Source organism: Emys orbicularis, chromosome 20, assembly GCF_028017835.1.
Source record: "Emys orbicularis isolate rEmyOrb1 chromosome 20, rEmyOrb1.hap1, whole genome shotgun sequence".
Lineage (NCBI taxonomy): Eukaryota > Metazoa > Chordata > Testudines > Emydidae > Emys > Emys orbicularis.
The window spans coordinates 14,788,320-14,802,403 of record NC_088702.1 but is presented as its reverse complement, the minus strand read 5'-3'; positions in this window follow the sequence as shown (position 1 = coordinate 14,802,403).

Here is a 14,084-nt window from a genome sequence, read left to right as displayed (position 1 = left end):
ACAAAAATACATCTGAAATTAATTAAGAACACAGCTACATTTTGTGTACCTTTGTGAAATGTGAACAGAAGTTTCCAGGCCTCTGCATTATATACAAAGAGTGCAGCATAGTGACTCTCTGAGTGAGTAAATCTTTCACCGGCTCGTTCATAACTATAACATTCTAATCATTGAAACTGGTTGGAAAAAACCCCCATGAAATACATAAACATTTGGAATTTAAAAATAATTTCAACCAGCCGCAATAGTGTAGGTTAGTGGTGTAGAGGAGAGACCTCAATATTGAATAACAGATATTCATAACATTCTTATAACTGTTTTATTAGGTCGTGACAAACTTGTTTGCACCTTTACTGAATATTAAGATACATCTACATGTACTTTAGAGTCAAGGTGCTTATAACAATCCCATACTATGTTTGGGGGCTCCACCCCCTGCTCCTCCTTTCCCCCCGGGGCCCCGCTGCCCTGATTCTCCTCTTCCCCCAGGGCTCCACCCCCTGCTCCTCCTTTCCTGTCAGGGCCCTGCCGCCCTGCAAATCCTCTTCCCCATGAGGCCCCGCCCCCTGGCCAGTCTGAAAGCTGGAGCCCAGTGACTATATTCCCCCACCGTCCCCCTGCATGGAGCTGGGCAAGCCACTGGCCTGAGCCCTTCTTCCCCACCCCCACCATGGAGCTGGCCCTCCCTCCTCTTCCTCCCCCCACAGAGCTGGCCCAAGCCCCTCTCCCCCCAGGAGCTGGCTCGAGCCCCTCTTCCCACACCATGGAGCTGGCCCGAGCCCCTCTTCCCGCCCCCCATGGAGCTAGCCCAAGCCCCTCTTCCCCACCCCCTGGAGCTGGCCTGAGCCCTTCTTCCCTCCCCCATGCAAAGCTGGCCCAAGCTCCCCTCTACCCCCACGCGGGACTGACCAAGGCCCAGCTGCTCACCCGAGGCCCAGGCCCACCCCCTGCTCACCCCACCAGCTCCCTTTTGGCAAAACTGGGCATTTGTCCCATTTGCTCTTGCCAACTGATGATCAATTGGCAAAAGCAAATGGGACACATGCCAAGTTTTAACAACAAAAAAAGTCAGGATGTCTGGGGAAGGGCTTAAAAAGGGGACTGTCCCAGCCAAAACCGGATGTATAGTCACTCTAGGCTGTAGTAAGAGCCACCCAGGGAGCCCAGCAGCTGTGGGGAGCCCTGGACCCACCATCTGCCCAGGGTGGGGGACCAGGGTGCCCAAGAGCTGCCCCCAGCCCATGTCCCTGCCCTCCAGAGTGTGCCACCCAGGGAAAGTGGAGGGTCCAGAATTCTCCAGAGTGGCCCGGCTTCTGGCCAGGCCAGGGGGCGGGGCTTTGGGGAAGTACGGGTGAGACAAGGGGCGGGGCCTCATGGTGTGGGAGTGGGGTGGGGGGCCCAAATGTTCTTTGTGCCCAGGACCCCAATAAATTTTAATCCACCTCTGGGTACAGCACAGGTTGTGATAGTCATGTGTAGGATCCATGAAAATTGAAAGGTATGTTGTGCGGGGTGTTGATCATTAGAGGCCTGCACGGATACAAAAATGTGGATCCGCATCCGATCTCCATCCACCAGGATCAACCCACAATCTGACCTGCAATCTGCTAGTCGTCTTCTACCTGTATCTGCATCCGCACCCACAGCAGCAAGCCGTCTCACAAGGGCTAGTGACGGGGTGGGGGGGAGGAGAGGAGGGAAGGGAGCGAGTGGGGGGGGTCTTGCAGGGAAGAGGCAGCGCGAGGGTAGGGATTAGGCGTAAGGGGCAGTTCGGGGGCAGAGTGTCGAGGAGAAGGGGCGGCATGGAGGGGGAACTTGGGGGAAGGGGAGTTGCATCACATGCTGCTCCCGGGGGCTCGCAAGTGATGGCACACGGCAATAATAATAATAATAATAATAATAATATACGCAGCAGCAGTGCATGTTGCATCACAGTGGGGTGGAGGGGTGGGGCACCAGGGCCCCGCCCAATCCAATCCCCATGGCCGGGGGCTGGCCTTACTGCCCAGGAGCCGGTGGCCAGACCTGGGACTGGGAGTGGGGCCAGTACTGCTGGCCGGGCCATGGTGGGGATGCTGGTGCTGCCCGAGGGCCCGAGCTGCTGGACAGGAAGCAGTGCGGCAAGCAGGTGCTGAACAGCCCCAACTCCGACCTGCTGCCCAGCCCCAGCCACTGGCTGCTGCTGCCGGCCCCGAGTGTACTGCGCCCCCCGGGCAGCCCGAGCTGGATGCCACGGGCCAGGCACTGCTGGTGAGTAGAGCCCTGCATGGTGGCATATGCATCCGAGCCACTATCCACAAAAATGGTCCGTGGCTATCCACATCCACTGCAGACTACGTGGCTCTGGGAAGAAGGATATAGGAGTTTGAGGCGCAAGTTGTGTTCTCGTCCATCCTCCCTGTTGAAGGAAAAGGCCCAGGTAGGGACAGTCGAATTGTGCAGGTGAATGCATGGTTACGCAGGTGGTGTCGGAGAGAGGGCTTTGGATTCTTCAACCATGGGATGTTGTTCCAGGAAGAAGGATTGCTAGGAAGAGATGGGATCCATGTAACAAAGAGAGGGAAGAGCATCTTCGCAGGCAGGATTGCTAACCTAGTGAGGAGGGCTTAAAACTAGGTTCACCGGGGGATGGTGACCTAAACCCAGAGGTAAGTGGAGGAGTGGGATACCGGGAGGAAACACAAGGAGGAGGGTGCAAGACGGGACGCCTCCTGATTCATACTAAGAAAGTAGAGCAATCGGCTAGTTATCTTAGGTGCATGTACATGAACCCAAGAAGCCTGGGAAACAAGCAGGAAGAATTGGAAGTCCTGGCACAAAGAACTATGACATGATTGGAATAACAGAAACTTGGTGGGGCAGTTCACATCACTGGAGCACTGTCCTGTCATGGATGGGTATAAACTGTTCAGGAAGGACAGTATGGGAGGAAATGTGGAGGAGTTGCACTGTATGTAAGAGAGCAGTATGACTGCTCATAGCTCCAATTTGAAACTGGAGAAAAGCCTGTCGAAAGTCTTTGGGTTAAGTTTATAGGCTAGAGCAACAAGGGTGATGTCGTGGTGGGCGTGTGCTATAGACCACCGGATAAGAAGGATGAGGTAGCCGAGGCTTTCTTCGGACAACTAACTGATGTTTCCAGATCACAGACCCTCGTACTAATGGGAGACTTCAATCACCCTGACATCTCCTGGGAGAGCAATACAGCGGTGCACAGACAATCCAGGAAGGTTTTGAAGAGTGTTGGGGACAACTACCTGGTACAAGTACTGGAGCAACTGACTAGGGACCATGCTCCTCTTGACCTGCTGCTTACAAAATTGGAATAATTGGTACGGGAAGTAGAAGTAGGTGGCAATCTAGGCAGCAGTGACCATGAGATGGTTGAGTTCAGGATCCTCACAAAAGGAAGAAAGGAGAGTAGCAAAATATGGACCCTGGACTTCAGAAAAGCAGACTTAGACTCCCTTAGGGAACTGATGGGCAGGATCCCCTGGGAAGGTAATATGAGGGGGCAAGGAGTCCAGGAGAGCTGGCTGTATTTTATAGAAGCCTTATTGAGGGCGCAGGAACCAACCATCCCGAAGTGCAGAAAGAATAGCAAATATGGCAGGCGACCAGCTTGGCTTAATAGTGAAATCTTCGGTGAGCTTAAACTCAAAAAGGAAGCTTAGAAGAAGTGGAAATTTGTACAGATGACTAGGGAGGAGTATAAAAACATGGCTAGAGCATGCAGGGGTGTAATCAGGAAGGCCAAGGCACAATTGGAGTTGCAGCTAGCAAGGGACATGAAGGGTAAGATGATGAGATAACTGGCTCTGTGGATGAGGGGAAGCAGTGTACGTGTTATTCCTTGACTTTAGCAAAGCTTTTGATACGGTTTCCCACAATATTCTTGCCAGCAAGTTAAAGAAGTATGGGCTGAATAAATGGACTATAAGGTGGATAGAAAGCTGGCTAGATCATCGGGTTCAACGGGTAGTGATCAATGGTTCCATGTCTAGTTGGCAGCTGGTATCAAGTGGAGTGCCCCAATGGTCGGTCCTGGGTCCACTTTTGTTCAATATCTTCATTAATGATCTGGAGGATGGCATGGACTGCACCCTCAGCAAGTTTGCAGATGACACTAAACTGGGAGGAGTGGTAGATACGCTGGAGGGTAGGGATAGGATACAGAGGGACCTAGACAAATTATAGAGGATTGGTCCAAAAGAAATCTGATGAGGTTCAACAAGGACAAGTGCAGAGTCCTGCACTTAGGACGGAAGAATCCCATGCACTGCTACAGACTAGGGACCGAATGGCTAGGCAGCAGTGCTGCAGAAAAAGACCGAGGGGTTACAGTGGATGAGAAGTTGAATATGAGTCAACAGTGTGCCCTTGTTGCCAAGAAGGCTAACGGCATTTTGGGCTGTATAAGTAGGAGCATTGCCAGCAGATTGAGGGACGTGATCATTCCCCTCTATTCAGCACTGGTGAGGCCTCATCTGGAGTACTGTGTCCAATTTTGGGCCCCACACTACAAGAAAGATGTGGAAAAATTGGAAAGAGTCCGGCGGAGGGCAACAAAAATGATTAGGGGTCTGGAGCACCTGACTTCTGAGGCGAGGCTGAGGGAACTGGGATTATTTAGTCTGCAGAAGAGAAGAATGAGGGGGGATTTGATAGCTGCTTTCAACTTCCTGAAAGGGGGTTCCAAAGAGGATGGATCTAGACTGTTCTCAGTGATAGCAGATGACAGAAGGAGTAGTAATGATCTCAAGTTGCAGTGGGGGAGGTTTAGGTTGGATATTAGGAAATACTATTTCACTAGGAGGGCATTCACTAAGAAGCACTGGAAGGGGTTCCCTAGGGAGGTGGTAGAATCTCCTTCCTTAGAGTTTTTTAAGGTCAGGCTTGACAAAGCCCTGTCTGGGATGATTTAGTTGGAGTTGGTCCTGCTTTGAGCAGGGGGTTAGGCTAGATGACCTCCTGAGGTCCCTTCCAACCCTGATATTTTATGATTCTATGTTACAAGAAGGGTTTCTACAGGTATGTTAGCAACAAGAAGAAGATCATGGAAAGTGGGGGTCCCTTACTGAATCGTGGAGGCAACCTAGTGACAGAGGATGTGGAAAAAGCTAATGTACTCAATGCTTTTTTTGCCTCGGTCTTCACAAACAAGGTCAGCTCCCAGACTGCTGCACTGGGCAACACAATATGGGGAGGAGGTGAGCAGCCCTCAGTGGTGAAAGAACAGATTAAGGACCATTTAGAAAAGCTGGACGTGCACAAGTCCATGGGTCCAGATCTAATGCATCCAAGGATGCTGAGGGAGTTGGATGATGTGATTGCATAGCCATTGGCCATTATCTTTGAAAATTTGTAGGTCCCAGAGTACTGGAAAAAGGTAAATATAGTGCCCATATTTTAAAAAGGGAAGAAAGAGAACCCGAGGAACTATAAACCGGTCAGCCTCACTTCAGTCCCTGGCAAAATCGTGGAACATAGCCTCAAAAAATCCATTTTGAAGCATTTGGAGGAGAGGAAGGTGATCAGGAACAGTCAGCATGGATTCACCAAGGGCAAGTCATGCCTGACCAACCTGATTGCCTTCTATGATGAGATAACTGGCTCTGTCAATATGGGGAAAGTGATGGATGTTATATATCTTGACTTTAGCAAAGCTTTTGATACGGTCTCCCACAGTATTCTTGCCAGCAAGTTAAAAAAGTATGGATTGGATGAATGGACTATAAGGTGGATAGAAAGCTGGCTAGATTGTCAGGCTCAACGGGTAGTGATCAACGGCTCGATGACTAGTTGGCAGCCGGTATCAAGCGGAGTGCCCAAAGGGTCGGTCCTGGGTCCAGTTTTGTTCAACATCTTTATCGATGATCTGGATGATGGGATGAATTGCACCCTCAGCAAGTTCACAGATGACACTAAGCTGGGGGGAGAGGTAGATACGCTGGAGGGTAGGGATAGGATTCAGAGGGACCTAGACAAATTAGATTGGGCCAAAAGAAATCTGATGAGGTTCAACAAAGACAAGTGCAGGGTCCTGCACTTAGGACAGAAGAATCCCAAGCACAGCTACAGACTGGGGATTCTGCAGAAAAGGACCTGGGGATTACAGTGGACGAGAAGCTGGATATGAATCAGTAGTGTGTCCTTGTTGCCAGGAAGGCCAAGAGCATATTGGGCTGTATTAGTAGGAGCATTGCCAGCAGATCGAGGGAAGTGATTATTCCCCTCTATTCGGCACTGGTGAGGCCACACCTGGAGTATTGCATCCACTTTTGGTCCCCCCACTACAGAAGGGATGTGGACAAATTGGAGAGAGTCCAGTGGAGGGCAACAAAAATGATTAGGGGGCTGGGGCATATGACTTATGAGGAGAGGCTGAGGCAACTGGGGTTATTTAGTCTGCAGAAAAGAAGAGTGAGGGAGGATTTGATAGCAGCCTTCAACTACCTGAAGGGGGGTTCCAAAGAGGATGGAGCTCGGCTGTTCTCAATGGTGGCAGATGACAGAACAAGAAGCAATGGTCTCAAGTTGCAGTGGGGGGGGGGGGGTCTAGGTTGGATATTAGGAAACACTATTTCACTAGGAGGGTGGTGAAGCACTGGAATGGGCTACCTAGGGAGGTGGTGGAATCTTCTTCCTTAGAGGTTTTTAAGGCCTGGCTTGACAAAGCCCTAGCTCGGATGATTTAGTTGGAGTTGATCCTGCTTTGAGCAGGGCGTTGGACTGGATGACCTCCTGAGGTCTCTTCCAATCCTAATCTTCTATGATTCTATGATATACAAGGATTTTCAGGGCTCTATTGATCATTGTAGTAGTGGAGATATGTCTGCAGGTTTTGCATCTGTTATTCTGGCAGGGTCTGGTGCCACGTTGAGTTGGTGTGTCCCAGGGGCGGCCCTTGACTAGCTGCCAGCAACTGGCGCCCTAGGCGAACCATGCAATCGGCGCCCCCCACCCCCAAACCCCAAGGGCAGGTCTAGGCTGAGGTTTTTGGTAAACAGAAACATTTTGCCCCTTTTTTCCTTTTAATGTTTTTTAAGCTTTTTTTTTTTTAAAACAGACGCTTAATTATTCGGTTTGTCCGTCCCTCTGTCTGTCTGTCCAACCAATGTTTCTGAGATCAGATAAAATAGAGACAAGAAATTTTCAGAATAGATTTGTACATGACAGCTAGATGATATTTCAGTCCGATTTCAAATAAAAATGCATTAAAAATGTTAATTATAATTTTTATTATTACAAATCCAAAATCATCCATTACGCTATCCTGCTTTAACTGCCATTACCACCACATCCAATATAGAAAGAAATAAGAAAACTCTTCAATGAACTTTAACCTGTATTTCCAAAACACTCCAAATAAAAAACACTCTGTGCTCTTAAAACATGACTTTTCTTGCTTTAAGTTTTGAAAGTTCTCTCACCAGTTTTTTTAGATCCAGTTTTCCAGCTATTTCATGCTCTATTGACATTGTGGCAAGTCCAACAAGTCTCTCTTGCACCATTGTTGAACGCAGATATGTTTTTATCAATTTTAACTTTGAGACGCTATGTTCCCCACTAGATACGGAAACTGGCAAAGTTAAAAGAATGCGTAGAGCTATAAAAATGTTTGGAAACTGTCTGTGAGTTTATTTTCACAAACAAACTTCAGTACTTCTTCAGGAGTGGAATGTTTCTTAAGTTGGCTTGAAAAAGCCTGGAGCTCACTACACAAATCTGTAGTATCAATGTCTTTTGAATTTTCATGAGTCAATGCCGACTCCAGTTTTATACAAAATTCTCTTATCTGTTTTGCTGTTTTCTTTTGCAAGCTGTGGATATCATATAGAAAGCTAAATATTGACTAGCTGCTGCATCTGTTGAAATCTTTGGTCAACCGAGTGAATAGCAGTATCAATTCACTTTGAATCTTTGTTTTGGGTTCTGAATGGGTGTGTTTCATCCTTCATACGAAACCTGCTGTTTCTTTTGCCGAATGCAAACTGACTCTGGTTCAAATTCTGTCGGAAAGTCTATTCCTTCAGCGAGCTTGGGAGAATCTACCAGTGTTCTTTCAAACCCTTCATCACTTCTGAATTCCTCTAGAATATTTTTAGTTTGCTGAAGTTTTTGAATAGCAGAATGTATGTTCAAGTTCTTTTCCTGAAGCTGCTTACTAGTGGGGTTAATCTCAAAAAGGATATTATACCACAAAATGAGGGAAGTCACAAATTTGAACTTGGAAAGGCAATTTGCAAGAGCTTCTGCATCTGAATGTGCCATATTGCCAGATGATCCAGTAAAGGTAGTACCATTAGAAATTTCAATTAGGGCATCATAAATGTTTCCAAGTTCATAGCCAAGAGACTTTAAAGCATCAATGCAACTCTCCCATCACTGACTAAGTGGTTTCACAGTTAGAGAATTCACATGGCTAGTCAGACTCTCCCAAGAGCATGTTGAGCCTGAGAAAAACACATAAACACGTTGCACCAGGTCAAAGAAACTGCTTGCCTCAAAACAGCATCTAGCAGCATCATTGACAACCAAATTCAGAGAATGCGCACTGCAAGGAACGAAAAAGGCCCTAGGATTGATTTCCATCATTCTCCTTTGCCATTGTCTTTACCCTTCATATTACTCCCATTATCCTAGTCTTGGCCACGTAAGTTTTCAACAGATAATGACATTGTTTCAAGCTCTTGTAGAATAGTTTCAGTCATAAATGCTCCAGTCGTCTCCTTCAGTGGTACGAAACCCAAAAAATGTTCCTTTATGAGCACTTCAACATTATCTTCATCTGCAGACTTTTCCATATCCACAAAACAAATGATCATCATCATTTGTTCAACATGACTCACATCTGGTGTACAGTCCAGTATTATTGAAAAGTATTTTGCAGAATGGGCAGCGTCTACAATTTTCTTTTTAATGGCATTTGCTGGGATTTGAATCAGTTCGTTCTGCGTATTTTTTCCTAAGTAATGAACCTGCGTTTCATGATCAGTTATTTTATGTAGATGCTCCTTCATGACTGGATCAAACAAAGCTAGGTATTCAACAAATTTTAAAAAGTTTCCATTACCTGGAGTGTATAATGTTTAATTTCTACCGTGGCCGTGGAATGCTAAATTTTGCTCACCGAGAACTCTCACTAAAGCAATCAGAGGCTCTAATATTTGTTGCCAACATTCTTCTTTTTCCTTGATCACACGTAAATTTTCTTGAGGGATAGTTTTTCCTTTTTTCAACCATAATTGAAGTTCTTTCCAATTTTGAAAACATTGCAAATGTTCTGTACTTCTTTCATGTGAAGAGAGAATTGAAGATATGTTTTTCCAGTCCTTCGAACCATTTTCAGTAAGTGATGTACCAATTGCTTGATTTCTAAACAACTTGCAGCAAAAGCAAAACACAGAGTCCTTCGACACTGAATATTGTAACCAGTTTCGATGAATTTCTTCCCCATTAATGAGTTTCCTCTTGTAATGATGAGCAGAGAATTTTCTTTTATTTCCATCCTTAGGGAAGGGAAATTCATGAACTTGTTTGGGTCCATGTTCCACGAGAATTTGCCGCACACTGTCATCACATCTGGGCCATGAAGCAGGGTCCCCATACTGTAACCTGTTTGTAACTTCCTCATCCTTTCTTCCTTCTACTTCATTTACTTCCATTTCTGCATGTGTCTCTGAAGGTGAATAAATTTTCTCCACTTCCATATCAGTCTGATGCTGTGAGCTGCCTTCATCTAGAAGTAAGTTTCCATCATCTTGATGTTCCAAACTGCTTCCATGCAGATGTGAGCTAACCTCCTCTCCAAGTAAAATTCCTTCATCTTGATGCTGTGAACTGCTTCCATCTTTATTTGGATTAAAGAGAAGATATTTCAGGAAGGATCCCTGCTGTTTTGCTTGGTCCTTTTCCTTCTCAGCCTTTTGTTTACGATACTCAGCTTCTGAGGGTTTTCTTTTTCCTCTTTCTGACATTGGGCATTTGAATATTGTTATGTACTAACTGTGCTCCCGACTGCAAGCATTATAGCGTTAAGGATGGCTGGCACACCCACCACATGGTTGATGATTTAAACCACATTGCAGTCATCCCAACACGTCTTTTCACTGCTTAAAGATTCAGTCATTAGTAACATACACTCACTTACCTATTAAAACAGTTAGTTACAGCATTTACACGGAAACAAAATGACCTTTTTCTACGTTATAATCTGACACCGGTTGTTTGGAAAGTAATCCCCTTCCTCACTGTTACCCACTTGGAGTATGACGTCATCACTTTCGTAGTCTATTAAGCGTCAACGCTGTTACTTTTCTTTTATGGATCTTATTTATTACATGTGAACCAGTTATAACAAAGAAAAGTTCATAATCATACAGCCCGATAATAACGCTAAGGTTTAATAACGCTTAAAGATACTCACATTTTGGATTTATAATGCTGAAAGACGTTATTCTTTATTCTTTGGCACCAAGAAACACAATTTTCCAGAGTATTCTCTCGATTCTTAACCATCTACCCACGACGTGTGTTAAAATGACTGTTTGACATGTATCAACTCGCAATATCTCCGCTCTATATGAATTTCCAGCTATGCAACCTTGATGTACATTCGAGTTAGGTGTCACTAGCTTTGTAGCTTTTGCCACTGGCAGATGTGTTTTATTGTGGCTGTGTTATTGCATATCAAAATTGTGGAGTGGGTCATCTTGACACTACGTCGCAAATTGGGAAAAAAATCACTAAAATATTATTTATTTTTGCAGTAAATAAAAGATTTGGCATATTAATAAATTCTCAGAAATGTAGAGAAATGATTCATAATTCATATTCCATCTGTATGCACATGGGAATTGAAATAATGACATATTTGTTATTTTATTTGTATTTTTTTCATTTCTTTTCACTTTATTTTTTTAAAATTTGATTTTTTCCCTCGAATTGGGCACCCTGTTTAACTTGGCACCCTAGGCGACTGCCTAGTTCTCCTATATGGACGGGCCACCCCTGGCATGTCCAGCTCCGTGGGGAGTTTGCTTCTGATGATGAGCTTGACATGGCTGGGAAGTTGTTTGAAGGCCAGAAGAGGCTGTTCAAGAAAGATTTCTCCAAACTGAGCTCTCAGGCCTTGTCCTCAAAGCAAACCCACACAACGTCTTCAAAAAAATGAGCCTGGGAATTTAAATCCATAACTGTGCTAGACACTCAGCAGAGACACTGGTTTTATGGCTCATTACAACAATTTGTAACTTACTAACCCTCCTTTGTCCTATGCCTGCCAGGTGGTAATCGTCTACTTGATTTCAAGTGGTTTCTTGCAACATGTGTTAACTCCTTATGCTTACCAGTCTCTCCCTCCTTGTATTTAGCTTGGATACTCTGGTTATCTTTCCTGTGAAGCTTGTCCCTTCCAGCAACAGCAGTTGGTCCAATAAAAGATATCACCTCACCCACCTTGCCTCTGTCTAGCTGAGTGTCAGCCAATGCATCTAGGAAAACTTTGGGAAATTCTGGGAGATCCTTAGCTTTCAGCAAAACTATAAAATAATGCCTGGGTCTATTGGCAGCTCCCATTTATTCCCCTTCCAATGTAACAAGGGGACACCCTTGAATTCAAATAGCAACAGACTGACGAGTGATAAAAGGACATACATTTTTTTTCATGGTTATTGAGAGGAAGGATGCTCCAGTGCTTAGGGTATTACCTGGGTCTTAATAGACTCATGTACCGACCCTGCCACAGACTTCCTCTATGACCTGGGGCAAGTCACTTAGGATATGTCCACACAGCAGTTGAGAGATGTAACTCCCGGCTCTGATAGACGTACACACACTAGCTCTGCTAAAATAACAGTGTGGCCACGGTGGGCTCTGGAACGGGCTAGCTGCCAGAGTACTGACCCAGGGGGTTGGGCAGGATTGGACATGGGCAGCTAAGCCACAACCACAATGCTACTTTTAGCACGCTGGGTCAAGCAGAGTGAGGGTGGGTGTGTCAAACCAAGCTGGGAATCACACCACCCAGCTGCTTAATCTCTCTGGATTGCAGTTTGGTGTCTGTAAAATGGGGCTAATACCAGTTTCCCACCTCCCAGGTGTGTCCTGAGAATAAATACATTATGACGCGCTCCAGTATTGTAGTAATGGGGGCCACATACGTACCTAAGACAGATCACTAAGGGAAAGTATTGATTAGTACTGTATATCAATAAGACCTTCCACAGTCAAACTAGTTGGGATCAAAATTATATAAAGGATACCAGCACCTTATTGGTCAGAGCATTGGGGAGCTACTCTCTAACTGGGGCTAGGATGAAATTTCCCCCACAGGCCAGTTATGGCATATTTGTCCACCATGGGGCAGAAGATGGACCATTATTCTGATCCAGTGCAGCAATTTCTAATTTAATTTGAACAAGGAATTCCCAGTAAGTGCGGGTCATAAGCTCCCATTGATTAAGTCCCTGCCCTTTGTACACACCGCCCGTCGCTATGACTGATTGGATGGTTTAGTGAGGTCCTCGGATTGGCCCTGCCGGGGTCAGTCACGGCCCTGGTGGAGCGCCAAGAAGACGGTCGAACTTGACTATCTAGAGGAAGTAAGTCATAACAAGGTTTCCGTAGATGAACCTGCGGAAGGATCATTAACGGGGTTGCGCTCGGCTGGCTCGGGTCCCCCGACGGCCGCACAGCTGATGACCGAAGAAGGCCTTGGACGCCTCCCCGCGTGCAGGATGGGACCCCGTTGATGGGGTCCCGTGCGCGGGGAGGGCCGGGCGCCCCCTCCGCACTCACTCTGTCCCCCTCCCAGGCGGCTGGGGAGGGGGGTTGAGGTCGGTGGCGGGCGTCTCCTCCATCCGTGCCGGTCCTCTGCCAGGCCACCGTTGCGCCTTCCCCACCGTGCACATACCCGAGCCGCATTCCCTCCGAGACACCACCCGCCCATGCGGTCTGCCCCTGGTCGCTGGGACCGCCCTCCCCACCACTTCGGCGCGCGGGGAACGGCGGGGACCGGGCAGTGGACGACCGACCCCGGACGGGGAGCTCTCAACGCGGGTGTGCGGCCGGGATGGCGACCGGAGGGGGTGTGCAAATGTCGGTGGCCCCAGTCTCGTCCGCCTCCCAGGCACGCCGGGAACAGAGGGAAACCCCGGATCCCTGGGACCGGACGAAGCCATGGCAGCGGTTTCTCGGTGCACCTTCTGGGACGATGCCCCCCGAGATAATGCGGAGCCGGCTGGTGGGTGACGGGCACCACTCCGCATGCGGTCCGTCGCTCGCCTGCCTACCCCCGTGTAGGCTGGAAGCGGCAGTGGGGGGGGGGGATGCCCCAGAGGGATTGGAACCATTTCCCTCACCCAGGAGCCAGGTACCTAGCGCTCTCCACGAGCCTTGTGGCCCGGGGAAGGTGGTGGTTCAAAGACTTGTGCGGCCTGAGGTGGCCCGTGGACACCCACGAGGGGGCCCCGGGGAGGGCGGAAGGGGGACCGCCGAGGAGGGAAGGACGTCCGAGGATGCCCATGCCCCCCTCGATACCCCCATGTCGCCCACCCCAGCCCCCCCGGTCCACAGGAAGCCCAAGATGGAGAGGGGCTACCCTGCCTTCCTCTCTGCGTTGGGGCCGAAAGGCCGGGGCCCGTCTGCCTGTCCCCCCTCCACCCGGACTCCCACCCCACGGTCTGTGAGGGGAGGGCCGAAAGGGCTGGGGTGGGGGGGTTGGTCTGCACGTGGCCGCGGCCGCCTGGCCCCTGCGAGCCAAGTGCCTGGACCAAACCCGAGCCTTCGGGCTCGGTTGTTAAACCTTTACTTGTGACCGTAACGTACGAAGGGCGGGCATCGAGGAGGGCTGCCCCGGACGGGCGGGACGTCCCGGGGGACAGACGAGCGGGCTGAAGTGGCGAGAGAAAGAGGGACCTGCGGCCCCCCCCCTGCTCCCGCCCCAAAACCCACCCGAGGTCCCCTTCGGGGACAGCAGGCCGGGGACTCGACCGGTGCGGACAAGGAACCCCCCTGCCGGCACAGCTTTGGCCGCGTGGGGGGAAAAGGAGCGAGCCTCCCAAAAATAAAAGCCTCGTGAC